At 46.0% G+C, this 27,965-nt stretch overlaps 1 pseudogene; it reads left to right on the top strand.

Moving 5' to 3' along the window:
- On the top strand, positions 1-26,472 carry LOC119777625 (annotated as a pseudogene).
- Positions 26,473-27,965: the final 1,493 nt, after the last annotated feature.

Here is a 27,965-nt window from a genome sequence, read left to right as displayed (position 1 = left end):
AGCTGTTCCCAGATCAGTCCCCCCTCCCTCCCCCACAGCAGCTCCACTCGGCAGCCTCTCCTTCCACTTCCACTCCGACCAGGCTGCCTCTTCCCACGCCACGCGCCGTGGAAAGCCCAGCAGCAACAGTCTGTGCGGGGATAAAAACGGGTGGAAGAGTTCAGTGGAAATTCTGCTTATTTTAAACCGGACTGAAAATGCGGGAATCGAACCAGCAGCAGCGGCTGGACTTTCTCCAAAGGACTAACTGCAGCTGAAGAGGACGTCAACTTTTTTTGGACCCAGTTCCGTCCTGTAATGTCGCCGCTTCTCAGCTTGTTATGACTTGTTTTCGTGCTTTTCTTCCGTTTCTCGCGTGGGCCGTGTTTTATATGGACTGTTTTCCGAGTGGGAAAGGCGACACAAACTTCCACATCTCAGGAATTCATCGCCGCGCGGTCCGTGAACGCCGCACGTAGCTAGCTAACTTGGTAGCGACTTTAAGGATTGTTTGTAAATGCTCCGAGAGGCGCGTGAATCCCAGCGGGCGTCAGTGTGAAGAACAAAGGTTGCTGAGGCCACGGCTGGCCGCAGCTACATGCTCCGTGGGAGCTTTTCCACGAGCCCAGCTGCTTTAAACCAAGCCGCTCCGCCGTTAGCCTCCGCAGCTAACGTCCCAACATGCCGCAGCTGAGCGGAGACGACCTGGGGGCCAACGATGAGCTGCTCGCCTTCAAGGACGAGGGCGAACAGGAGGGGAAGCCCAACGTGTCCTCAGAGAGGGACCTGGACGATGTCAAGTCCTCCCTGGTCAACGAGTCCGAGACCCCCAGCAGCCCAGACTCGGAGGTGAGTTTAGCGGAGGTCCGTGAAGGGGTCTCCAGCTGTGCTCCTGCTGTCCTCATGCTGTGTGTTTATGTGTGCAGGCAGACAGGCGCCCCCCCCACCCAGATGCTGAGAGCAGCGCGAGGCTGGCCCTGCAGCTGGAGGAAGGTAGGAGGCAACATCTGGAATCCAGTTGATGATGGAGAGAAACTGCTGGGATTCTATTTAGTTTATTTCTATAGCTCTAAGTCACATCATGTCATCTCAGGTCACTTTCCAGTTCACCAGATCATCCAGTCAGATTGATTCAAAGTTTTCTATTTAAGGAAAACCAGCTGATTGCATGGACTCATTGACTCTTCAGCAATCCCTCACACTAAGCATGCTTGTAGCGACAGTGGAGAGGAAAAACTCCCTTTGAACAGGAAGAAACCTCCAGCAGAACCAGGCTCAGTGTGAGCGGCCATCTGCTGAGGCCCACTGGGGTTCAAGGAGACAGAAGCAGACATAGAAAAAGAAGCATAGATACAAAAGGCAACTGTCAACCAGCTCCACAGGCGGCCCCGTCCAGGAAACACACAGCCAGGCAGACGAGCTCCGAGCCAGCTCCCATGTCAGAGGATGAAGAGAGCACATCCAGTTAGTCACAGTCAGAGAAACAGGACTACACTGGAAAACAGGCCAAGCTCCAACATCTAGAAGCAAAGGTGTTGATGGCAGCAGCACAGCTGATATTTCTCTCCAGGATGGAGTCACAGCCAAACAGGAACAGACCAGATGAAGCTACTATGAGAAAAAGCAGAGAGAGCAGAACGTTAGAGATTGAACTAACAGATTCTGCAGAGTGGGAGAATAGAGATAGAATGAAGCAGAATGATGAAAAAGGGGTCCCTATGTCCTCCAGCAGTCTAAGCCTATAGCAGCAGAACTATAGAGATAGATCAGGATAACCTGAGCCACTCTAACTAGAAGCTTTATCAAAAAGGAAAGTTTTAAGCCTAGCCTTAAAAGTAGACAGGGTGTCTGCCTCACGGACTAAAACTGGTAGTTGGTTCCACAGGAGAGGAGCCTGATAACTAAAAGATCTGCCTCCCATTCTACTTTTAGAAATTCTAGGAACCACTAGTAAACCTGCAGATTGAGAGCGAAGTGCTCTGTTAGGAACATAAGGAACAATCAGATCTCTGATATCAGATGGAGCTTGGCCATTTAAGGCTTTATATGTGAGAAGGAGGATTTTAAATTCTATTCTTGATTTAACAGGAAGCCAATGAAGAGAAGCCAGGATAGGCGAGATATGATCTCTCTTTTTCATTTTCATCAGAACTCTGGCTGCAGCATTTTGGATCAGCTGAAGGCTTTTAACTACAGTTTGTGGACTTCCTGATAGTAAAGAATTACAATAGTCCAGCCTTGAAGTAACAGTGAAGATGTTTGATGTCAACAAATAATAGAATAAATCAGATGATTATTTTCTTCTTTAAATTCATTCAAACTAAGAACCGTTTTGGTCTTTAATGAGTAACAGCATCCATCATGTTTCCTGCTTGTTTCTGCAGATGTTAGACTTTAGATCATCTTCATGGTTCTGCTATTGAAACACGCTGCGCTTCCTGTAGCTCAGCGTGTTTCATTGCCTTTAACCCTTTAACCTCCATCAGGTGACCATTATCCACTAGTTAGTTCAGTTCATTTCTTCTACCCTCAGCTGACCCAGGGACTTCTAGGTGATAAAATCTATTTTCTAAACCAGATTCCATTTTTTCTCTTTTATTTTCCCTCATATTTCCTTCCTACTGCAGGCGTTTATAAATGATGAATTCATCCTTTAACTGCTGTTTTATTTCTAGTTGGTTCTATTGATTTGATCCTGTCTCCTCCACGCCGTCTCCGCCCCGCCCACTTACGTCGTGCGGAGTACTTCTGTCATATTAACCAATGAAAGCTTTTTCTCGTCCACCGTCTTCTCCGTCCGTCTAAATCTGGAGTTGATCTTTTTTTTTTGCCCCGGTCCGGCCAGGTCAGGATCCACCATTGCAATAATCACACCGAACAGGAAAAACAACGCAGAGACGATCCGGTTTATCAAATTTAAATCTAGTAACAATGTATTAGTAACTACCAATTAGAGCATAATTCTTATATATTCCCAAAACTAAGACTGTTTAATTAAAATATTGTATGCAAACTATTTGTACTTCAACATACCAGGAAGCAGATTTCTCATTTTAATCAAAATGTTTATTTTATACCGAGAGGATTAAAAGTTTCATCAAATCCAGTCAAAACAAACTTCTTATATATGATCCTAGTTATCCCCGTCTCTAAAATCCACAACAAAAAGTAAATATTTGGGCAGAAACTGAACATCTGCTGGATGCTGATGGGGATTTTTTTATTATGTCGTATTAAATTAAGCATTCATTTCTGCATATTTTGCTCCTATGAATTTAATAATAATAATAAAAGGAACCGCGGAGGCTGTAGGCCTTTCTTTTCGCAGGCAGTCTGGAGCGGAGCGGTGGCGGAGGATGTGGGATTCAGGGGTAACACGGTGGCATTTAGATCAGTGGAGACTCGATTTCCCAGAAGCCTTTGCTGCTGTTGCCTGTTGATGATTAACTCTGATGTCCTGCGATGTTTTCTGCTCCGGTTGTGAGTCCGTGAGCCGAAGCAAAGCGAAGAAACGGCTTCAGGACCGACATGTGACGCTGCGCTTGTTCCTCAGGGCGGCGGAGGCTGCAGGGCGCCGGCCTCTACCAACCGTCTCCCTACGTCAGCTACCCCTTCTTCATGATCCCGGACCTGGGGAACCTCTGCAGCCCCTACCTCGCTAACGGAGCGCTGACCTCCAGCGGCCGAACGGTAAGACGCCGTCCCACTGCTTCCCGTCTTGAGCGGGTCAATGAACGAATCTGTGAATGTGAACTTGAGTAATACGCATCACACAGCGTCCTCTGTCTCCGCTCTCCTTACAGCCAATCACGCTGTTCTGTTTCCTGATTTAGTCAAATTTTTGTCATAGTTTTATGCATAAAACCACAAAAAAAGTCCTTATCTACATCCACTGCACTGATTTTAACAAGAATGTCTTAAGGATTTTATATAAATTAACTCATTTTCATTTTAATATTTAAAGCTTGTGCTGTCCCTGGAAAATTACATGATAAATAAAATAAAATTGTACATTATTTTGATCTTGGATTGAACTATTCCTTTAATCCCAACATTGAACAAGATTATTATTCCAGTTTTTATTACGGCCTTCCTAATAGGAGGCATTTTGCTCACGTTTGATTTACTTTAATTAATCTTCCTTCTGCTGCGCCGAGCCGCTGCATCCAGGATGACATCATGTCCATATCATCAACGATTGGCTGTGCAGGAGGTGCGTTTTGCTCACGTTGTGAAGATGGCTGCAGGTGTAGCTAGAAGCTTCTCTAAATACACTTTAAACTACTTCAACGGGCACAGCAAGTCCGTTTCTCAGTCCGTGGAACCGTTTAGGTTGCAGCGTCTGTAGAGTCTGCAGCTCCGACAGGCAGTGGCTCCGCCCGCTAACGTCCATCCAGGGTTTGGGTCTTGGTTCTGAGCAGCAGAGAGGTTCTGGTGGGGCTTTTCTGGAACCAGGAGGATGAAGTGAAGCCCAGTCCTTAATGCTCTGTGTCTGATGCCTGCAGGGAGGCAGACAGGCCCCTAAAGCCCAGCAGCTACTGGTTAAAACCCAGTTTATCAGAATCTTCTGCCCGTCTGTTTGCTTTGAAGCATTAGTTAGAAAACCTGAAAACCGATGAAATCCTCTGCAGAGTTAAAGGAAGTTGCAGCTTGACGTCACAGAAGTGGAGTTTCTCATGAGGCCGAACATTCAGCTGCTTCTTCCAGGCGGAAGGAATCTGAGCGTCGGATAGACGCCTGCAGGCTGTGCGTTCATCAGGCGGGTTGTAACGGGACGCGTCAGGCAGGCCCGGACACGCTCTGCCTGCAGCAGGAAGGAGCTCTGATTGCCTCTGATTCGCTGCAGCAGATTAGCTGCTGGGGGGCCAGAGAGGCAGGATTTGCAGAGTGTTGTCCAATTTCCCATCCCGGCAGCTTTTTGGAAGATAAGCTGGATTAGGGGCTTGGTGTCTGATGGTTTAATCCGTCTCTGCCTCATTGGAAATATGTCCTCTGTGGAGGTGGGAGTGATTTGTTATTAGAGCCGATGGCTGCAGGCCAAACATGGAGCTGTTGGTGGACGCGGAGCTCAGGCTGAGCAGCAGTCTGGTTCCCATTGCTTCTGTCTTCCTGGAGGTATTCCTCTGTGTTGGAGCCAGACATGCATGCAGGATGAGCTGCGATCGGCCTGAACTCTGACCATTATTGAAATAATCATCAACTAATTTAGTAATTGATCAATCATTAGCTGGAATACAGAGACTCTAAAACATGCCTTAAAGGAATAGTACACCCAAACATGATTAGCCTTCATTTTCTACTCACCCCCATGCTGAACAACACTCTGGAGTACTTTTTTGATATCTCAAATGCATCTGGAGATCTGGGAGGCTTCTTGCTGTCTGCTGACATTCAAATAATGGAGGTCTATGGCGCCCGAGACAGAAAGGTCCATAAAAGTCCACAAAAAACGTGTCAATATTCCTCCATACTGCTCGTCCAATGTATTCCAAGCGTCCTGAGTGGGTAGCATCCAGAATTTACTCGAAACGAAGTCATTTAGAATGTTTTTAGAGCATAAACAGCAGTGTATAGGATTTCCTGAAAGCAAACTACCAGATCTCCAGATGCATTTGAGATATCAAAAAAGTACTCCAGAGTGTTGTTCAGCATGGGGGTGAGTAGAAAATGAAGGCTAATCATGTTTTGGGTGTACTATTCCTTTAAGCTGACAGATCGACCTGATTACCAGGATTGTGAAAAGAAAAAATATAAACATTTTGCATTTAATTAAAACCTTTTCTTTGTCGATCTGCTCCATCCAAAACTTCACATATGGAAAAGTTGTAGTTTCACCTGATTTCATTTTTCAAAAATTCTTCTTTAACAAACCTTTTCTGTCTGATTATTAATTCATTTAATGAAAAATAATCAACAGAAAAAACAATTAGCAAAGTAATCGTTAGTTTCGGCCACAGTCTGAATGGCCGTAAAACCAGTTCTGTTGGAGACCTGGATCATCCCTGAACCCTCAGGTAGCCTTCACAGGAAATATTATTTATACCCAAGACCGATTGTGTCAATCACTAAAAAAATCAAAACAATCATTTTCATCGCGATCACTGAGTCTGGGAGCGGCCATCTTTGCCCAAATATAGTAGCCCCTCCCTCCTGCCATCTTCCAGCAGTGACGTCACGGTGCGGTAAGCCTAGCGCCATTCTCCCCGCTTTCCAAGCTAAATCAATGGGAACTACTAGACACATCTGCAATCAACAACAATTATTGAAGATTTCCAGAGGACTTCACCATTGAAATTCACCAGAGCTATAGTGAAACTGACAATGCCCACGTGCATGGCAGCTGGATGCTGGAATACATCGGGTAAAAGTGGAAAAAAGAGTTATTCCACCTTTCTGATTCCTGATCCTCCACGGACGGGTTGGTCGTTGGATCGCCAACTTGAAGAGGGAGGATTTGCCATCGAACTTCTGGCCAGAGAAAAAACCCGTAATATGTAGCCAACATTTGGAAGAAGAATGTTTTCAAGATGACTTGGATAATAGCGCGTTGTGACAAACACCAGATACAGCACTGGGACTTGATCAACAGCCGATACCGCACCGTGACAATGTCACTAACCAGTAGGTGGCAGTAGTGTTCTTTGACAGACATGGATGCCTCCAGTAAAGCACATTCACATGAAAATTACTCTGAATTAAAAACACTGATCATTTATTGAACAGGATGGAATCATTTCACATTTAAAGAACTTTCAGAAGTTTGAATTCTGAATATGAGCGACTTTTCCTTTAAATCTTCAGCATCTTCTCGGCTCGTCGTCCTGCAGCAGAACCATCAGTCTTTAACATTAAAGGTTTAGAATATCTGCTTTTCCTCTGTTTGCTGGTTTGATTGCTTCTGTTGGTTCCATGGTTCCGAATCGATGGTTCACCTCCAGGAAGCAGCTGCAAGGTAACCACGGTAACGTCTGGACCATTGCTGCAGCCAACAATTGATTACATTCCTTAAGACACTTTATAAAATTAAAGGTAGTGAAAGAAAAATTTTTCACTTAAGGAGTTCTGATGGAGCAGATTGACAAACAGAAAAGCTTCTTTTTATTTTAACAATTTTGCTTTAATTCCTGCTTAATCCGATGAATCGTTTAAGCCCTGGTCTGAATCTCTTTTGAGGAAGCTTCTAGAAGAGTCCTGGTCTCTCCAGACCGGCTCTGGAAGCTCCTGTGTGCGATGAATCCCACCAGAGATCAAACCGGCCGGCGCTGAGGGTTCTGGCTCCTTCCTCAGCGCTGAGCCGACCCGTTCCTGCAGGTTCTGGTCGTTCTGATCCAGATGCTAACTGAACGTCTGAGCTGCAGACCCTCTAGCGCCCCCTCAGGCTGAACCTGCGGTTCCTGCTCAGCTGGGTTTGTTCAGAAAGTTTGGCTGACCTGACCCCGCCCTGCTGGGCAGACTTGTTCAGGGATGTGATGTCATCGCGGAGGAGGCGGGTGTTCGGCCGTATTCCTGTTGAGTCACATGATCAATAGTTGTTTTGCTATTGGCTTTTTTTCCATCTCTGAGTTTTCTGCAGGTCTGTGATGATCCACTGATTGCTCCCAGTGGCTGCTGGGAAAGAAGCCAAGGCATAATCTGATTGGTCCGTAGATTTGATGGGAAAACGCAGGCGTTAAACGATCCGGGACTCTTTGCTCCGATCCTCCTGCAGATTCACAGAGAAACTGGAGATTCTGGGCGCCTCTGAGTGTTTATGGAGGAGGAGGGAGAGATCTTCCCGGCTGTCTGACACAGATTCCTCACAAACAAACGGCTGCTGGTTGTTTGCTGCTCCAACCATAATACAGACGGTTTATAGCGCCGATGGCTGCAGGATGCAGGAGGTGGCCTGTGTGCTCGATCCTTCCTCTCCCAGTGAACAGCAGCTGCAGGTCCTGCATTGAAGCCCTTTAGAGGAGACGCAGATACGTTTCAGCCGGGTAGTTCAGGGGGGTTCCTGATTTAAAGTGTTATTGACAGATGTCTTCAATGTGAAGAGTTTCTATTGGTGTGTGAAGCATCAGTGGGTCACTGATCAGCTGATCATGGTTATCAGTTCAGCCCTGAACCTGCTGAAATTAGCAGCTTGTTCCTGCTTTGCTGTATAAACTAAGCTGTAACTCATCGGCAGGAGAAGCAGCTCCGTCCGTTTATCCCTCAACCAACAATGAAAAGAGGAGGAACAGCCATTGGCTTTTTCCTTTATTTTTTTTTTATATTTCTGAAGATAATGTAGAGAAATTCCTCCTTCAGTTTCTAATGTCAGTACTAAATGGACCAGATAAACAGATGAATCAGTTAATTGCTCCCCCTGCTGGACTCCTGTACGGTGGGGTTCTGTCCGCTCAGCCCTCAGTGATTCACATTACAGACCCTCCTCTGTCTGCGCTCTCCTTACAGCCAATCATGCTGATTTATTTCCCCATTTAGTCCGATTGTTGTCGTAGTTTTGTGCATAAAACAAAAACAGTCATTCACTAGGCCCATTGCACAGCTTTAAAAAAAAACATTGCATGATGAGTATTTTTTAAAGAAAGATCTGTTTTTCTTCAAAGACAATCAAATATTTATAGGGATTCAACATATCAGCTGACAGGATATGAGATTTATTTATTTTTAACCTTTTTAACCTCTTAAAAACCTTAAGTGGGGTAATAATTCAGAATGTATAAAAGTTTTACCAGCAGGTGGAGCCGTTGTGCGCAGCTCCAATCTGACACCAGCAGTTTCACAGCCCACAGCTATGGAACTGTTATAGCTAGAGGTCTGAAATTTCCAGCATTTGTGGCTGACATGATGTAGAATGAATATAATACCAGGGATTGATATTAAGGATTTTAACCACTTGCCCTTTGGGCAAGTGACTTTCACATTTCATTTGCCCAGAAACTATTTTTACTTGCCCAGTATAATGTTTCATAAATATAGTTCCTAATATTCATTTTTGTATATATATCAATGAAATATGTTTGTTTTTTAAATATTTTTTGTAATTCAGTATTTTTTAAGTTTCCAGGTTCCTGGTGTGTATCTGCATGCGTCAGATAATGAACTCCAGCCTACATTACCGTGTTAACATGCTTTTCAATCCTTCCTGCACGTTCTTTTCAAACTAAACTTTGCTTTAAACTGTTGTGTGCTTGGAAAAATATAAATTGTAATGTTAAAAATCTAAATAAAACTTGACAGGTTAAAAACTTAAGATAAATCACAGACAGAAGTCAATGTCACAAATGAATAACTTTTATTTTAGAGTCACGGTATGTTTATACAAGATAATACTATTAATATAATGTGACTTTTCTAGAGAATCATTATGCATAATTATTTTATTCAGGGTTTCCACAGTCTGACATCATTTCAGAATTCCCCGACTTTTAACGGACTCAGGATTAGTTTTCCCTGACAAAATAAATGCAGCAACAAGACAATAATAATAACAGGTCACCAATCTAACATGTTTAGCTCTATAACATTTAAATGCACCTCTGCAATGTCTGAGAGAAAAAAATTTAATGAAAATTTTTTTATGTATGACCTGCATCACTGTACAGAAGACTGCCATATGATAGCACTTTCTAGCCTGTTTGTCGTTTTGGTAACTACATCAAAATTACTAGCCTGGTGAGACCATCCTGATCTCGCGAGCTTTCAAGGTTTCACTCGCTAATCAGTCTGGAGACTCTCCGTTAAAGAAAATTTGGAGCCGTTCACCAAACGAACGTCCAATCAGCGTTGGCTTTGAGGCGGGTTGAGGTGTGACGCAACGAGAAGCGCGACAGTTCAGTCTAAAGAACATGGCGGCTTCAGCCGATGAAACTAGCGTTAGCGTGGCTATCCAGCAAGTTTTATGGGAATTACAGAGTATTTCTTCACTGAAAGAAGAGCAAAACACTGCTCTGGAGGCTTTTCTCAGAGGAAAAGATGTTTTTGCTCTTCTCCCGACTGGTTTCGGCAAGAGTTTGATCTATCAATTGGCTCCTCTTCGTCGTCGCTCTGTTAGTACGTCATATGCTTCGTTGATCTGATTGGTTTATTTAGCCCGTCTATCACCAACATAGGCCAATCAGCTAACCAGTATTTTCGCCCCTTCCCAAAATTACTTCAACGGAAGGTTTCCAGATGGATATGCGGAGCAAACCAATCTGGCGGAGTCAGGTTACAAAATTACCGCTAGGTGGACAAAAACCACACCATCTGGCGGAAAATTCCGCGGCTTTTTCAAATCACGCGAAAATGTGTACAAAACAACAAAAATGGCGCCGGCAACGTTTCTGGGTTGTTTTCATCGAATGTCGGTGATTTTAAAGTAATTTTAAGTGATAATTTTTTTTTTTTTTGCGATCACTGCACTTGCCCGGCGGGCAAATGCAATGAAATTTGTTCTCTCCCAACAATAAAAACGACTTGCCCCGGGAGATCGGGCGATGGTTAACATCGAGCTCTGAATACAATAAAACCAGCTTTTTCTCAAGAATGTCTTTATTACTGCTGTATCATTTCCAAGAATAAAAAAACAACTTTGAGTCATGTTTGAACTGATGCAGGTTGGTCTGTGCTTTACTCGCCCAATTTTAATTTATATATTCAGAAACTAGAGGATGTTAGCTTTCCAATAATGTATTGAACGTGTAATTTGAGCTTAGAGTTCCTAAGTCATTAGCTTTTTCATATGGGTATGCAAAAACGTGAGGTGGATGTTAAGAGGTTTAGTTTGCTTAATATGAGAAAGAAGTTAATCATTTTATTTTTAGTTATATTTACAGCACATGAAGAACTACTGAAATAATCTTCTGATTGCACATAAATAGATTCATTATTTCCGATGGAGAAAAGGAATAACTTTAGGATTAAGATTTAATCGATGGAAACAAACTACTGGATCAATCTTAAGCCATTCTATGGGCCTGATGGCCACTGATCCCGACCACGCTGGCATGCGTATTACTAAGGGTACGCTGATCTGAAGGAACAGTTTGATTGATTGATTCAAACATCTGCAGAGCGGTTCATTAATCAAACGCTTTATTTCGTGCTGCAGGTGGCGCCCCAAATCATTCCTCACCTACTTTCTTTGCTTTTATTTCCCTTGGAGAGGGGGGGGGGATGGGTCACTATGGGATATTTAGTGAAATAAATCCCTCCTTTAAACTTCAGTCTAGTTTCACTTATGGAGCTTTTGTTGTTCTGCAGGAGGTCAGAGTCACACGGTTACCTGAGAAAGGCTGAAGGAACATGTTTTTTTTTTCATCCTTCTGCCTCAAAATTATTCCTTAGTAAATCCTTAAAATGCTCGGCCGTGACCCAAACATCCATCCGACTCCATTAACCTTTCCAGGATCCAGACTCCCTGTTTAGAAACGCTCTCCCATTGGCTGCTGTTGAGTCTCTGTCTTCAGTCGGGGTCAGAGGTCACAGTGCAGCCTGTCGGGTGAACCTGCTCTCCTGCAGACTGATGGACCTGAACGTGTTCTGTGATGTCATCCTCCCAGGGTCCAGAAGCAGCTGCTGGGTTAACTGGTCGCCCTTAATGGTTCTGCGTGTCCGATTGAACCTAAGTTCCCAGTGAGCAGCTGGTTTTAAAATGCTGCTCAAATATGAACGATGAGGGAGAAAAGTCTGCGTAGAGCTCGGCCTGATCTGTGTGGGCCTCTGAGGGTCAGAGGTCACCCGTGCTGGCGTCTAATGCTCTCCTGTCCTCACAGTACCTGCCGTTCCAATGGCCGCTCCTCGACCTTCCAGGAAGGGCAAGCGTCAGAGACTCTGCTGCTCCCACACACCTGGTAGGACCCGCTCACACTCACACCATTCAGACGCTGAACCGCACCACCTCCTGTCTGCCTGTAGAGGGCAGTGCCTCAGCGTTTTTCAAGCCTGGTCCTCAAGGCACCCTGCCCTGCATGTTTTAGATGTTTCCCAGCTTCCACACACCTGTGATCAATTGATTGCAGATTATCAGGCTTTGCTGAACTGCAATCATCTGGATCAGGTGTGCTGAACATCAGAAACATCTATAATATGCAGAGCAGGGTGCCTTCAGGACCAGGGTTGAAAAACACTGAACTAAAGGCATCATATCTTTCAGATGACGACCATTAACCCCTTAAACCCGGTGGGCCCGATAGCGGGCCCAACTGACAACTGCTCACGTTTATCTATTTTTAGAGATGGCCAAAACACAGTCACATGGTGTTTCATCCACACGCCTTTCAAATAGGACTTTAAACATGTTTCAAAATTATATTTTTTTACAAGTACTTTTTTTTTTATAGCTGCGTAAACAAATAAAATGAGATTTGAAATTCCACCTGACATGTGACTCTTCATCTTTAGCTCCGCCCCCTAATGGCAACCGTCATTGGAAACTAGAGGCTCAGACCTTTCCAAGTAGGGGTCAGAGGTCATTGTGCGACCATTTCAGGGGATGTAACTGGCATGCTTTACATAAGCTGCTCTGTTATTCTTATTTTCTATTCAGGTTGATGATTTTATCGGTAAATTTCAATGAAACGACTAAATCTTAGGTTCAAAGGCTTTCCTTTATGCAGAAGGTCTCCAATAATGGAAATCAGAATATTTGTCTTAATAGATTCTCTTTTATGAAGAGAAAAATGCACGTTTGCATAATTTGGCCACAAATTGCTCACTAAAACCTTTGTGGAACAAACATGCTTCAACTTTTTCAGCCCAAATTTGCTCAAGTTGTAGTCAAGAATTGGATCTATAAAGTCTGAGTCATCCAGAGTTTCTAATGGGCTTTCATGGTTTTTTGCAGAGAATATTTTTATTTATTTTTTTAATCACTTGTAAATCAGACATTGTGACATTTAAATTAGTGGTTCCACCTGAAAAATCTTCCTCAGTGCCTTTCGGTTATACAAACAATTGTATTTCCAATTTATAGTTTGGGAGCTTTAACATATGAACTTTTAAGACACTCTGGACTTAATCCATGATCTTTGTTTCTTCTCCTTTTGTATCAAACAGCCTGATAATGTCTCATAAATATCCTGCTCCATCACACAGATTCTGGTCAAATGGAGGAAAACTGGGAAGGTTCCACCTCCTGGTCCGTCGTTTTCCAGCTCTGTAGAAACGGAACATTCCGTTTTAAAAGAGTCATTTTTATTCTACGTTAGCATCAAAGAAGCTTCAGCAGCAAAAACATAACTGCTGCTTCATTTCTGATGCTGCTCCTCGTTAAGGTCAGACGTCCAGTAAAGTGTGTCCAGATGCATCTGAAGCTTCTGTCACTGGGAATCCCCAGCAGCAGCTGCCTCAGCTCCAGCTCCCAGATCAGCTTCTCTGATTGGTTGATGCGGCGCGTCCAGCAGCTGCTGTATCTGAAGTACGTTTCATGCCTCAGATGATCAGAAGCTAATGAGGCGCGCCTCCTGCTGTTCTAGACGTTTTGCTGGGCCTTGATGAGCGTCAAGCATAGACATTTATGGCAGGCCATTTTGACATTCTATTGTTCCATTTATTGAAGCCTCTAAAATAAGATTCTCCCTGCAAAACTACACTCATACTAGTCAGAACTGTACATATAGAACTCCTTTATTACATTTTTGCAGCAAAAAATGAATTTCCGGATGACAAAAATTATAATTGTACTAGTAAGAATAAACTTTCAAATACGTAGAAATCTTAACAAATTTTAAGGGGCCATTTTGACATTTATTAGCTTGACTTAACATATATTTCAGATGTCTCAAATGCACTTCTTCCTAGTCAAAATGAACATTTCAAATATCTGAAATGTAATTCTTCTATTCTATTAGATCAAGTTTCCCATTAATGTGTATTGGGATTTTGCTTCCAGATATTTAAAATAATTCAATTCTATTCAGTTTATTTCTATAGCTCCAATTCACATCATGTCATCTCAGGTCACTTTCCAGTTCACCAGATCATCCAGTCAGATTGATTCAAAGTTTTGTATCTAAGGAAAACCAGCTGATTGCGTTGACTCATTGACTCTTCAGCAATCCCTCACACTAAGCATGCTTGTAGCGACAGTGGAGAGGAAAAACTCCCTTTGAACAGGAAGAAACCTCCAGCAGAACCAGGCTCAGTGTGAGCGGCCATCTGCTGAGGCCCACTGGGGTTCAAGGAGACAGAAGCAGACAGAAAAAGAAGCATAGATACAACTTACAACAGATACTTAACTTTTTTTTTTCCCAGTCAGAGCCACCTTTGGAGCTAGTTTACTGTAACCTCTTCTCACATAGAAAGTATCTATAGATTGGTGCTACCGTGTTTTTTTCTATGTCTGTTTCTGTCACCTTGAACGCTTGCTTGAATGCTTGTAGCGACAGTGGAGAGGAAAGACTCCCTTTGAACAGGAAAAAACTCCTGTTAAAGGCTTATAGTTATTTTTGATATCTGAGTAAGTAATTATGACTAGCAGTTGCTCTATTATTGAGATCTGAAATAGGAAGAAGTAATGGCCCAGTATACATGAATCGCGAAATGTGACGTCATTTTTGCTACTAATAATTACATTTAAGATATCTGAAATATTTTTTTTAAATAGGAAGAATGTTTTAGAAGAATTTTAGATATCGGGATTACATATTCAGTCAAGCTGATATGTCAAAAACGGCCTGCCATAGATTTGCATGTAAACGGATGTAGGTACCAGATCTGCTCGGGGCCCCGCCCCTTCTTATGACGTCATGATATGGCAACTCCACTCGGACAAACTGTATTGCAACAGTTTCTTAAGGATCAAATCTGTTTTGGAGTCTGAACATATTATTCCATATATTTGCTATAATTTTACATTTCATTGGTGATCTAAAGTAGCCGAAAGTAGAAAACAATCTTTCTAAGTTTTGAAAGAAAATACTGAGTTCTAAGACTGAGCTCTGCCATTTAACAAGATGACAAAAAACGTCTCAGCTTATTTTTATTCTTTTATTTAGATCTGAGGGCAGAGGAGGACAAATGAAACATCTTAAAAACAACCTTTGTAGAGATTTTAGACAAATAAAACAGTTATTCTACTTGTAAAAGCCAAACGGTTGTTGTTGACACAAAGTTGAAAGTATTGTAGTTTAATACGGCTAACTGAGCGAGCTAACAGAGGCTAACCTGTTAGCTACTGAGCACAGCTAGCCACAGCGCTACGTAGCTCTTTATATCATGGTCTCTGTTACTTTGTTCACCAGAAACAGATTTTTTTTCCCAGTTTTTTTATCGATCAGGTAAAACTTCAGCAATCATTAGACACGCTAATGCTTCAGATGCTACAGACTCGTCACACTGACACTGCGCGATGTTATTGTTGTCTGGGCAACCATGATGTTTTACATCACATGGGATCCCACTCTGTCCATCTCGTTCCACATTAAAGCTGGATATCCTGTTGAGTAATTTATGTCTTTACGTCCATGTTTGTCCCTACTGGACGTTTTGTTTCCAGTCTCCCAGCGTCCCCGTGGTGCAGCACCCCAACATGAGCCACCTCCGCCCTCTGCTGTCCTACAGCGCCGAGGCCTTCTCCCCCCAGAGGGCCTCTACGGGCTTCTCCCCCCGATCCAGGTAAGCATCCCTCTGCAGCCTGCAGGGCGGCGCCGTTTCCCCTCCCACTGACCGGCCTTCTGTCTGTGGAGCAGGTTTGTCCAGGAGTCCTCACCCTGTCTGTTACCCTGTCTCTCCTGGAGGCATGACGCCCATCCCATCTCCGCTAGGATGGCTGTGAGTAGACCCCCCCCTCCACCCCACACACACTCCAGGTTATCTAATGTTTGATTCATTGACAAAGAGGCAGTTCTGGATGGGTTGCCATGGAGACAAACATGGAGGCTGATGGTGCTTCAGAGGGAAACCCCTGACCAAAAATGAACCATTTGCTTTACTAAAGTCTTGATACATTCTTTCTCCAATCCCATCACTTCTGCTGCTGTCGAAGAAGAAGAGTCGCAGGCTGTGATTGGTCGTTTTCTATCAAGGAGCCCTCTGATTGGATAAAAATAAAAAGAACAGCGACTTAAATGCAGCCAACCAGTCAGTGGAGCAAACAACGGCTGGAAGAGAGTAAGAGAGAGCCGGAGGCCAGCAGTGACATCAGCACGGAGGTCCGTTAAGATTCTTCTGAGCTGGTTGTTTAGAATCAGAACCAGAACTGGAGGGATGGGCCAAACTGCTGCTGTCAAACCCAAAAGCCATGATATCGTAACGGTTTTATAACCTCACCAGAGCTCAGTGCACTGCTGCAGCTTAGCTGCGCTGCCACCTAGCGGCTGGAGGTCAAAGTATTATAAAAACAAGCTTCTGTTTGCCTGAAACTCCAAACTGGACGCATCTTTAATCTATAAAGATTCTGATGTAGATGACGAAGCAACGCCTCCCTCACAGCAGACTGAGGATATGATCACATCGCAGGCCTTGAGGCTCAACTTTCTTTTTTTTTTTGAGATCTGATTTTTATCGGTTTGAGGAGCACCGAGCCAAGTGGACTGGGTCGCACTGAAAACATCGGATCTGTGTCGTTCAGACTGGCATGTGGGGAAAAATAACTGGGATTTGGGTGACTTTGCTGTGTGATCCTGTTAGTATCAGGCCTACAAACATGACACCTCAGGCTCCCCTCCTTCATCAGCAGTGGAAGAAAGAGGAAACGGAGGACTCTCGATAATAACCAAAGTTTTTAGGGCTGATAAACACGGATCAGGATAAAAAGCCTTTTATATCAATAATCAATTTATTTTTTCACCTTTTATGAGAAAACTAAAACTACTCTTATAAACCGATTTAAACGGAACCTTCAGGTTCAGATTTATTACCAGCTTATCTCTGCCTACATCCCCACAATTAACTAATGAAAAAGAGAGATATCTCTCCTATCCTGGCTTCTCTTCATTGGCTTCCTGTTAAATCCAGAGTAGAATTTAAAATCCTCCTTCTCACATATAAAGCCTTAAATGGCCAAGCTCCATCTGATATCAGAGATCTGATTGTTCCTTATGTTCCTAACAGAGCACTTCGCTCTCAATCTGCAGGTTTACTAGTGGTTCCTAGAATTTCTAAAAGTAGAATGGGAGGCAGATCTTTTAGTTCTCAGGCTCCTCTCCTGTGGAACCAACTACCAGTTTTAGTCCGTGAGGCAGACACCCTGTCTACTTTTAAGGCTAGGCTTAAAACTTTCCTTTTTAATAAAGCTTATAGTTAGGGTGGCTCAGGTTATCTCTTCATCCTCTGACATGTGAGCTGGCTCGGAGCTCGTCTGCCTGGCTGTGTGTTTCCTGGACGGGGCCGCCTGTGGAGCTGGTTGACAGTTGCCTTTTGTATCTATGCTTCTTTTTCTACGTCTGCTTCTGTCTCCTTGAACCCCAGTGGGCCTCAGCAGATGGCCGCTCACACTGAGCCTGGTTCTGCTGGAGGTTTCTTCCTGTTCAAAGGGAGTTTTTCCTCTCCACTGTCGCTACAAGCATGCTTAGTGTGAGGGATTGCTGAAGAGTCAATGAGTCGATGCAATCAGCTGGTTTTCCTTAGATAGAAAACGTTGAATTAGCGCTGCAACAACGAATCGATAAATTCCCAAAAAAAATTGACTGATTTAAAAGCGTTGGCAACGAATTTCATCATCGATTAGTTGTGTCGCACGATTAATGCGTCATCCGCCGCCGCCGTCATCACTGCCACTTGACTGAAATGGGGGAAGAAAAAAAATTACGGCAGAGCGAGCCAGCGCTGCAGGTGCAGTGTTGCCAACTCAGCGACTTTTCAGACCCCTCCAGCGACTACTTTTCAAAAAAGCGACTAGCGACAAATCTGCCGACTTTTTACGGTGTCACTGGCGGCTTTTGGAGACGTTTACGTGAAAGCAAGTATCGTTCCTACTAGGGATGCACGATATTGGGATTTTGGCCGATATGTCGATATTTTAAAACTCATGTAGCCGATAACCGATATCGATACCGATGTTAAAGCTGGACAAAAATAAGTAGTCATTGAAAATAGCAGTTTTGTTATCCATTTCTGACACTTTGAAAAATAATATACTCAAATATATTTTCATATGCTGATATCAAATAGATTTTTAAAAACGCGGTATCGATCTATTTTACTTTCAAAATCTCGTGAACTTTCATCGTTCTGTTACAAACTCTCGTGATATTTTGCAAATTCTTGTGAGATTTTGTTAGTAAAATAGATCGATACCGCGTCAATATATCAACATATAAAAATATGGCAACATTTGGTGAATTTTCGGGGGATTTCTTAGCATAACGATGACATATAGCAATATTTCATTAGTAAAAGAGATTGATATGGTGTTTTTAAATGGCAATATATCCGCATATGAAGATATTGGGATATTTTAATGGATCAATATTTTTTCCCTCGTCTTTAGAAGTTTTTAAGTCTGTAAGTTTTTAGTGAGAAGAAGAAGTAGTATTTTTAATTTTTTTATTTTTATTTTTAGACTTTAGAAACTCAGAAGCTGATCAAATATCGGGTTAAATATCGGTGGGGTGGCCGATGTCCCATATTCAGTTTTAAGGCCGATACCGATAGGGGGCCGATTATATCGTGCATCCCTAGTTCCTACTCTTGTCCTGCAGCGGCAGCTGCTGCCATGGGGCGCCTCCCCCATCCCAGCCCCGTTCTCCCGCAGGAGTCCCTCTCAGCGCTACAGTCAGAGCCGCAGGATGTTTCAGCGTCCAGACTGCAAATGAACCGCGCATGCGCCGGGATTGACGGCGCAAATTGATCACAATAATTAAAATAGCCTTTATAAATAAATTAACTTGCAAATTATGAGGGCAAGGCTTTTAAAGTTTAAATCTTCTGGCAAAGATAAAGTAAAGAAGATCCTGCAATTTATGGAAGTAAAGCAGAATAAAATCCAGCAAGATCAGTAATATGTCAATTAATTATCTGCCACATTCCCATGTAAATATCTGTCTTTGGAGGATGTGTTTTTTAGCACCCCTAGTTCTCTCATTTTTATTCCAAATACAATTTATAATTTGAACCACAGGCTATTTTTATCTCTATGGTTCAGTATTTTCTCAAGCAGCAACTTTAACTGCTATACTTTCCTGTCTTAAAAGGCAGAACTCTCCCTTAGGGGCTTTAAAAACAAAAATGTCTTTTTTTGCGCTTTATGAAACAAAGTAGCCTATATTTTGTGGATGTACAGCTACATTTCTCATGTAAGTTTTCATAGTTTTAACACAAACATTTATTTTTCATATTGCACCTGTACAGTTAATGAGCAAACTGTACTTGTGTGCTTGTTTGTTCTGTCTAAAATGTTTGTTTTGGAATAAAGAGGTTAATATAAAAAATATTTTTTGTCCGATTCATCGATTAATCGAAAAAATAATCGGCCGATTCATCGATTTTTAAAATAATCGTTAGTTGCAGCCCTACTTTGAATCAATCTGACTGGATGATCTGGTGAACTGGAAAGTGACCTGAGATGACATGATGTGAATTGGAGCTATAGAAATAAACTGAATAGAATTGAATTGAAGCTGCACTGAAAGTCAAACCTGAGTTAGAGGAATCGGTCCATTCACTGTCCGCTGGGACGCCTTTCCAGCTGTGCTTCGCCATCAGAGGGACAAGTTTCTATTAGAGACTCGTTGATCCTGTGAGACGTGCTGAGATTCCTCAGCAGAGCGTTTCCGTGCAGACAGCGGCAGGTCGGAGGATTAACCGTGTCTGTTTCTCCGTCTGCAGGCCGGGCCAGACCATGTATCCCATGGCGGGGGGGTTCTCACCTGCAGCGCTCGCCGTCAACGCCTCCATGTCCAGGTAGGTGCTGGAAGCCCATGCCCTGCAGGTTCTTGTTTTAGTAGACGGACCGGTCAGGTTCTGATCTTCATGTTGTAGTGCTAAAGACCTGCCACTAGAGGTCAGTCACCACACAGGTTTCCAAGGTCAGGAAGCAGCTAGGTCCAGGAACAGCTTCTGTTGGAATGTTTTCCTTCCTCTGAGCTGTGATTGGTCGACTCGCCCATTGCTGCAGGGATTTTCAGGCTCACTAACTCTGAAACCAACCTGTTAGTTTATTCTCCACACTTCCTGTCTGCCGGGGATTCAGAACTCTCCTAGTGCCCGAAAGAAGCCAACAGGTTCACAGGAAACAATTTAGGGTCCAAAGGTTTCAAAGGTAGACTCTACACCTGCAGGGAGGAAAAAACCCACAGGCTCCACATTGGACCCGGCACTCTGGCCTCTACCTACCAGTTACCATGGAGACACAGCTAATAGATGGAGATCATTTCCCAGAAGATGAGGAGAAACTTCCTGCTGATGATTCACCTGAACTCGTTTTGGCTTTGAGCCGTTCTGCTGATTGTAACCAAAGGAAATAAAAATATCTCCAAATAAACAACAGAAACTTGTAGGAAATCTTCCAGCAGCTGAGCTCCTGCTGCCTCCATGTTTTCCCCTAAACCTCCTCATCCTGACACCTTGATAAACATCTCAGGGTGCCTCCTACATCAGACCTTAACATCAGTTACCATAGCGATGCAGATGAGATGGGTTGGGTTGGGATAGGTTATTGATTTCACACTGGAGAAGAAAAAGAATGTGCCAAAAGGAGGAAACGGTGCATGGAGTATGTGCAGTATATGCATGGCATCCCCTGGTGGGGTGGTATGTGTCATCCTCAAGCTCGGGTCCTCTACCAGAGGCCTGGCAGTTTGAGGGTTCTGCGCAGTATCTTAGCTGTTCCTAGGACTGCGCTCTTCTGGACAGAGACCTCTGATGTTTTACCTGGAATCTGCTGTAGCCACTCTCCCAGTTTGGGGGTCACTGCCTCCAGTGCTCCAATTACCACTGGCACCACTGCTGCTCTTACTTTCCACATCTTTTCTAGCTGTATGTATATATAGGAGGGACTGAAATAGTTTGTGGCTGGGGTGGGTTATTACACAGGGTATTAAATATTTAATTATTCTCCATTGCAGCAGTTATTGTGGTTGTAGTGTCTCATTGTAGAGGCTGGTTAAAGCAGGAATGAATGACCTGCTGTAGCGCTCCTTTTTCTAAATATGGTGTAAAAGTCTTTGACTAAAGGAGCTGCTCAGCTCCTCTGCAGTCTGCTGCAGCGTGTGGAAGGTGGCATCCATGATGGATGAAAGCTTGGACAGCTCCCTCCTCTCAGCCACTGAGTCCAGAGTGCAGCCCAGGACAGAAACGGCCTTCCTCACCAGTTTGTTCTTTCGCTTTCTGTCCCGCTCTGCGCTGCCAGCAGACTAGAGGACGGCTGATCCTTCTTTTAGTCTAGAAATCACTGAATAGCTGAGCTCCACTGGTTGGCAGGGGGTCGACAGCCAGACCTCTCGCATCTACGGAATCAGAACCAGAACCAAACATGGAGAAGCAGCTTTTAGTTTAAATCCAGATGAGAAAACATTTTTGTTTTCAGTCCAACTTTTCTATCAGTTTCTGTCAAACATCTTTTTTCCATAATAATAATGTTTTACTGATTGATTTATTATCTTTTTTTGTGTCACTTTATTGATTTTCTCATGTTAACTACTAATATCAGTGTTAACTAATCCTATAAATGCTAACTGATCAGAACCAGCCGCTGTTCTGATGATGTCATCCTCTCCAGTCTGATGTCCAGCAGCTTCTCTCCACACTTGGTTCCCACCTCCCAGCCGTCTCTGCTTCGCCCCCCCATGGTTCCTGCCGCAGTGAAGCAGGAGCCTGGATGCAGCACCAGCCAGCAACCTGGGTAACATTGCTTTGGCCCTCAGGGGCCCCTGTGTCCCCCCTGCAAGGAGCGATGGCTGCTGGAGTTACTCTGATTAATTTATATATTTATTTTTACCTGCAGGAGATCCTCGTCCAGCTCTGATCCGGACAAGGAGGAAGAGAGAAAGCCGCACATCAAGAAGCCGCTGAACGCCTTCATGCTCTACATGAGGGAGGAGAGGCCTAAGGTGGTGGCCCAATGCAACGTCAAGGAGAGCGCCACCATCAACCAGATCCTGGGCCAGCGGGTCAGTCCGTTTACAGTCCGTTAACAGAACCAGGACCCGAGCTGTTAGCTAAACCTGTCTCTGCTCCGTCCACAGTGGCATTCTCTGAGCAAAGACCAGCAGGCCACATACTACGACCTGGCCCGCAAAGAGAGGCTGCTGCACTCCAAGCTGTACCCCAACTGGTCTGCCAGAGACAACTATGTGAGTAGAGTCCCCCAGAACCCAACCCCCCCAGTAACTCCAGCAGCCTTTAATGTCTGTTCATGTCTGCAGGGCAAGAAGAAGAAAAGGAAGAGGATGAAGAGTGAGACTAAGCTTGAAGGTGAGTTTAGCAGGGAGATCAGAACCTAAACCGGGACAGAACCAACCGCAGCTTCTCTGGATTTCCTGTTAGCTTAGCCCAGAGTGGCCAGCTGCCGTCAGAGGTCCGTTAGCTTAGCCCAGAGCGGCCAGCTGCCGTCAGAGGTCCGTTAGCTTAGCCCAGAGTGGCCAGCTGCTGTCAGTGGTCCGTTAGCTTAGCCCAGAGTGGCCAGCTGCCGTCAGAGGTCCGTTAGCTTAGCCCAGAGTGGCCAGCTGCCGTCAGAGGTCCGTTAGCTTAGCCCAGAGCGGCCAGCTGCCGTCAGAGGTCCGTTAGCTTAGCCCAGAGTGGCCAGCTGCTGTCAGAGGTCAGTTAGCTTAGCCCAGAGCGGCCAGCTGCTGTCAGAGGTCCGTTAGCTTAGCCCAGAGCGGCCAGCTGCCGTCAGAGGTCCGTTAGCTTAGCCCAGAGCGGCCAGCTGCCGTCTGAGGTCCGTTAGCTTAGCCCAGAGTGGCCAGCTGCCGTCAGAGGTCCGTTAGCTTAGCCCAGAGCGGCCAGCTGCCGTCTGAGGTCCGTTAGCTTAGCCCAGAGTGGCCAGCTGCCGTCAGAGGTCCGTTAGCTTAGCCCAGAGCGGCCAGCTGCCGTCAGAGGTCCGTTAGCTTAGCCCAGAGCGGCCAGCTGCTGTCAGTGGTCCGTTAGCTTAGCCCAGAGTGGCCAGCTGCCGTCAGAGGTCCGTTAGCTTAGCCCAGAGTGGCCAGCTGCCGTCAGAGGTCCGTTAGCTTAGCCCAGAGCGGCCAGCTGCCGTCAGAGGTCCGTTAGCTTAGCCCAGAGTGGCCAGCTGCTGTCAGAGGTCAGTTAGCTTAGCCCAGAGCGGCCAGCTGCTGTCAGAGGTCCGTTAGCTTAGCCCAGAGTGGCCAGCTGCTGTCAGAGGTCCGTTAGCTTAGCCCAGAGTGGCCAGCTGCTGTCAGAGGTCCGTTAGCTTAGCCCAGAGTGGCCAGCTGCTGTCAGTGGTCCGTTAGCTTAGCCCAGAGTGGCCAGCTGCCGTCAGAGGTCCGTTAGCTTAGCCCAGAGTGGCCAGCTGCCGTCAGAGGTCCGTTAGCTTAGCCCAGAGCGGCCAGCTGCCGTCAGAGGTCCGTTAGCTTAGCCCAGAGTGGCCAGCTGCTGTCAGAGGTCAGTTAGCTTAGCCCAGAGCGGCCAGCTGCTGTCAGAGGTCCGTTAGCTTAGCCCAGAGTGGCCAGCTGCCGTCAGAGGTCCGTTAGCTTAGCCCAGAGCGGCCAGCTGCCGTCTGAGGTCCGTTAGCTTAGCCCAGAGTGGCCAGCTGCCGTCAGAGGTCCGTTAGCTTAGCCCAGAGCGGCCAGCTGCCGTCTGAGGTCCGTTAGCTTAGCCCAGAGTGGCCAGCTGCCGTCAGAGGTCCGTTAGCTTAGCCCAGAGCGGCCAGCTGCCGTCAGAGGTCCGTTAGCTTAGCCCAGAGCGGCCAGCTGCCGTCAGAGGTCCGTTAGCTTAGCCCAGAGCGGCCAGCTGCCGTCAGAGGTCCGTTAGCTTAGCCCAGAGTGGCCAGCTGCTGTCAGAGGTCAGTTAGCTTAGCCCAGAGCGGCCAGCTGCTGTCAGAGGTCAGTTAGCTTAGCCCAGAGCGGCCAGCTGCTGTCAGAGGTCCGTTAGCTTAGCCCAGAGCGGCCAGCTGCTGTCAGAGGTCAGTTAGCTTAGCCCAGAGCAGCCAGCTGCTGTCAGAGGTCCGTTAGCTTAGCCCAGAGTGGCCAGCTGCCGTCAGAGGTCCGTTAGCTTAGCCCAGAGCGGCCAGCTGCCGTCTGAGGTCCGTTAGCTTAGCCCAGAGTGGCCAGCTGCCGTCAGAGGTCCGTTAGCTTAGCCCAGAGTGGCCAGCTGCCGTCAGAGGTCCGTTAGCTTAGCCCAGAGCGGCCAGCTGCCGTCTGAGGTCCGTTAGCTTAGCCCAGAGTGGCCAGCTGCCGTCAGAGGTCCGTTAGCTTAGCCCAGAGCGGCCAGCTGCCGTCAGAGGTCCGTTAGCTTAGCCCAGAGCGGCCAGCTGCCGTCAGAGGTCCGCTAGCTTAGCCCAGAGTGGCCAGCTGCTGTCAGTGGTCCGTGAGCTTAGCCCAGAGTGGCCAGCTGCCGTCAGAGGTCCGTTAGCTTAGCCAAGAGCGGCCAGCTGCCGTCTGAGGTCCGTTAGCTTAGCCCAGAGCGGCCAGCTGCTGTCAGTGGTCCGTGAGCTTAGCCCAGAGTGGCCAGCTGCCGTCAGAGGTCCGTTAGCTTAGCCCAGAGCGGCCAGCTGCCGTCTGAGGTCCGTTAGCTTAGCCCAGAGTGGCCAGCTGCCGTCAGAGGTCCGTTAGCTTAGCCCAGAGCGGCCAGCTGCTGTCAGTGGTCCGTGAGCTTAGCCCAGAGTGGCCAGCTGCCGTCAGAGGTCCGTTAGCTTAGCCCAGAGCGGCCAGCTGCCGTCTGAGGTCCGTTAGCTTAGCCCAGAGTGGCCAGCTGCCGTCAGAGGTCCGTTAGCTTAGCCCAGAGTGGCCAGCTGCCGTCTGAGGTCCGTTAGCTTAGCCCAGAGTGGCCAGCTGCCGTCAGAGGTCTGTTAGCTTAGCCCAGAGCGGCCAGCTGCTGTCAGAGGTCCGTTAGCTTAGCCCAGAGTGGCCAGCTGCCGTCAGAGGTCCGTTAGCTTAGCCCAGAGCGGCCAGCTGCCGTCAGAGGTCCGTTAGCTTAGCCCAGAGCGGCCAGCTGCTGTCAGAGGTCCGTTAGCTTAGCCCAGAGCGGCCAGCTGCCGTCAGAGGTCCGTTAGCTTAGCCCACAGCGGCCAGCTGCCGTCAGAGGTCCGTTAGCTTAGCCCAGAGCGGCCAGCTGCTGTCAGAGGTCCGTTAGCTTAGCCCAGAGTGGCCAGCTGCCGTCAGAGGTCCGTTAGCTTAGCCCAGAGTGGCCAGCTGCCGTCAGAGGTCCGTTAGCTTAGCCCAGAGTGGCCAGCTGCCGTCAGAGGTCCGTTAGCTTAGCCCAGAGCGGCCAGCTGCCGTCAGAGGTCCGTTAGCTTAGCCCAGAGTGGCCAGCTGCCGTCAGAGGTCCGTTAGCTTAGCCCAGAGTGGCCAGCTGCCGTCAGAGGTCCGTTAGCTTAGCCCAGAGCGGCCAGCTGCTGTCAGAGGTCCGTTAGCTTAGCCCAGAGTGGCCAGCTGCCGTCAGAGGTCCGTTAGCTTAGCCCAGAGCGGCCAGCTGCTGTCAGAGGTCCGTTAGCTTAGCCCAGAGTGGCCAGCTGCCGTCAGAGGTCCGTTAGCTTAGCCCAGAGCGGCCAGCTGCTGTCAGAGGTCCGTTAGCTTAGCCCAGAGTGGCCAGCTGCCGTCAGAGGTCCGTTAGCTTAGCCCAGAGTGGCCAGCTGCCGTCAGAGGTCCGTTAGCTTAGGGTTGGTGAGACCAGGTCATAGGTTCACCTTCCAGCCAGACTGCGGTGCCAACCCAAACAGAACCAGAACCTTTCACCTCATTCAGTGACCCAGCTGAAGACGTTTCCTTCTGGGTTCTGGTTTCTTCTTGTCCTCCTGGTTCTGATCCGCTCCTTTTGTTCTCTAGTTGCTGCCGCTGAGGAAGACTGCCCTCCACAGATGAAGAAACCTCGGGAGGAGCAGCCACCGACCCGGACCCACCCGCCCAGCGTGACCCACCCCCCCAGTGTGTCCCACCCCCCCAGTGTTTCCCACCTCACACACACCCACCTGTCTCAGGCCAGCCCCGCCTCTTCCCTGGACTCCCCGGCGACGCCCACCATGTCGCTGGCGTCGCCGGCCGCCCCGGCCGCCACGCACACCGAGCACACGCTCTCCTCCTACAGCTCTCCGTACGGCGAGCAGCTGCAGCCGCTGTCCCTCACTACCAAACCGTGCCGCCCCCCTCACACCATGGGACCCCCCTCCACAGACACATCCACCTCCTCCCCCCCATCAGCCTCCTCCAGGAGGTCCCCTCACCCGTTCCTCCCCCCCTCCCAACTGAAGCAGGCCGCCCTGTGAACGCTTTTAGAGCCAACCTTTTTATAGAGCTGCCATGTTTTCTACAAGCAGATATTTGGTCAATATTTGACTGCATCTATAAACTGTTTTTCACTTTTTCTACGATTGGTTGTTGGTTAAATTCAGTTCGGCACAAAAAACGTATTTTTTTCACCTGTAGTTGTTTCTGTAAAGGTTCCCCTGTTAATAATAAATCCACTCTGAGTTCTGAAGCTCTCTGTCCTTCATTCAGCTCGTCCCGGAAGCTTCCGGCAGCCGTTCCGCCGCACTTCCTCGTTGCTCACATGTTGGAGCGACGTCCTGCTGACTGATTTATGGCGTGAAAATGTCTGAGGTGTTGCTCAGACGTCTGGAGGAGCGCTGTCTCTGGAGGGCGGTGCTGATGTTTTAGTGGCTTAGCACGAAATGACGACCGGGAAGCTTTCTAATCCCTCATGGTCTTAAAGTCCACATGATTTTCCTCAATCGCAAAAAGAAGACAACTGATCTATTGATTAACCCTTTATAGGGCACTCATTGAAATACTTTGAAAATCTAAATTTCAATCCAAGAGTTTTATTGGAGGACGAAACAATACCTTATTACTTTTGGAAAATTTAAAAAATATTCAGATTTTGATCACAAAAATTAAAGGAAAAGTCCGCTTATATACAGAATTCAAACTCCTGAACATCCTTTCAATATAAAATTATTACAAACTGTTCAATAAATGTTTTTAATTCAGAGTAATTTTTATTTGAATGTGCTTTACTGGAGGCATCCATGTTGATTGCAGATGTGTCTAGTAGTTCCCATTGATTTAGCTTGTAAAGCGGGGAGAATGGCGCTAGGCTTACCGCACCGTGATGTCACTGCTGGAAGATGGCAGGAGGGAGGGGCTACTATATTAGGGCAAAAATTTACCTAAATTCATTAAATCACTACGAACAGATTAGTTTTATGTATAGATAATGATCCATTGATTATTTCTTTCTGACCGGACTTTTCCTTTGAAGTCAATGTAATAACTAGAAATGGCCATTTGCCCTTATATAACAATAAAAATAATAGAATTGCTTCCATAAGAAAAACACTCAGAGTAAAAGAAAAATTTATTTGTTACACCATAGCCTTAGAGCTTGAGTGCTGATACAGGAAATTACATTTTAACTTTAAAACATGGCTTATTAACTTCTTTACTTCAGCTTTTCACCTTTTTTTTTTCTTGTTACATATTTTTCAGCTTAATTTGCACTAGGTAATATATCTTCATTTAACTGGTCAAATGCCAGGTGGACTTTAAGGGCTATGCATGTGATCAAAACAGAATAGAATAGAAAATCAATTTCTTGTCCCAGAACGGGGAAATTCTGCTGTTTACAGCAGCAAATGGATAATAGAAAAAATGGTCACACAAATATGGGCCTTTGAAAAATTTATAAGAATAACATAATAGTGAAGGCTTAAAAGATAATAAAACACTGTACTGTTAAGTGTTTTATCAATATAAAACTGTTCACCTGGAGAATAGATAACCAATATACAGCTATGGACATTTTTCCAGTAATGGATATTTGAAAATAGCAGCAACATCAGAGATGTGCAAAATGACAGCAGCAGGTTATTTAACTGACTGAGGTAGAAACTGAGCAGAATCAGCATGAATGGAAGAACTGGTTGAGGTTGTTGGGAACAGTGGTGGTTCTAGAGTCTTCCAGCTGCTGGG

This window comes from Cyprinodon tularosa, unplaced genomic scaffold (genome assembly GCF_016077235.1).
Source record: "Cyprinodon tularosa strain WSP-4 unplaced genomic scaffold, ASM1607723v1 ctg1254, whole genome shotgun sequence".
NCBI classification, from domain to species: domain Eukaryota; kingdom Metazoa; phylum Chordata; class Actinopteri; order Cyprinodontiformes; family Cyprinodontidae; genus Cyprinodon; species Cyprinodon tularosa.
Note: the sequence above shows the minus strand (reverse complement) of the source record. Positions and strands in the feature narration are given on the sequence as shown.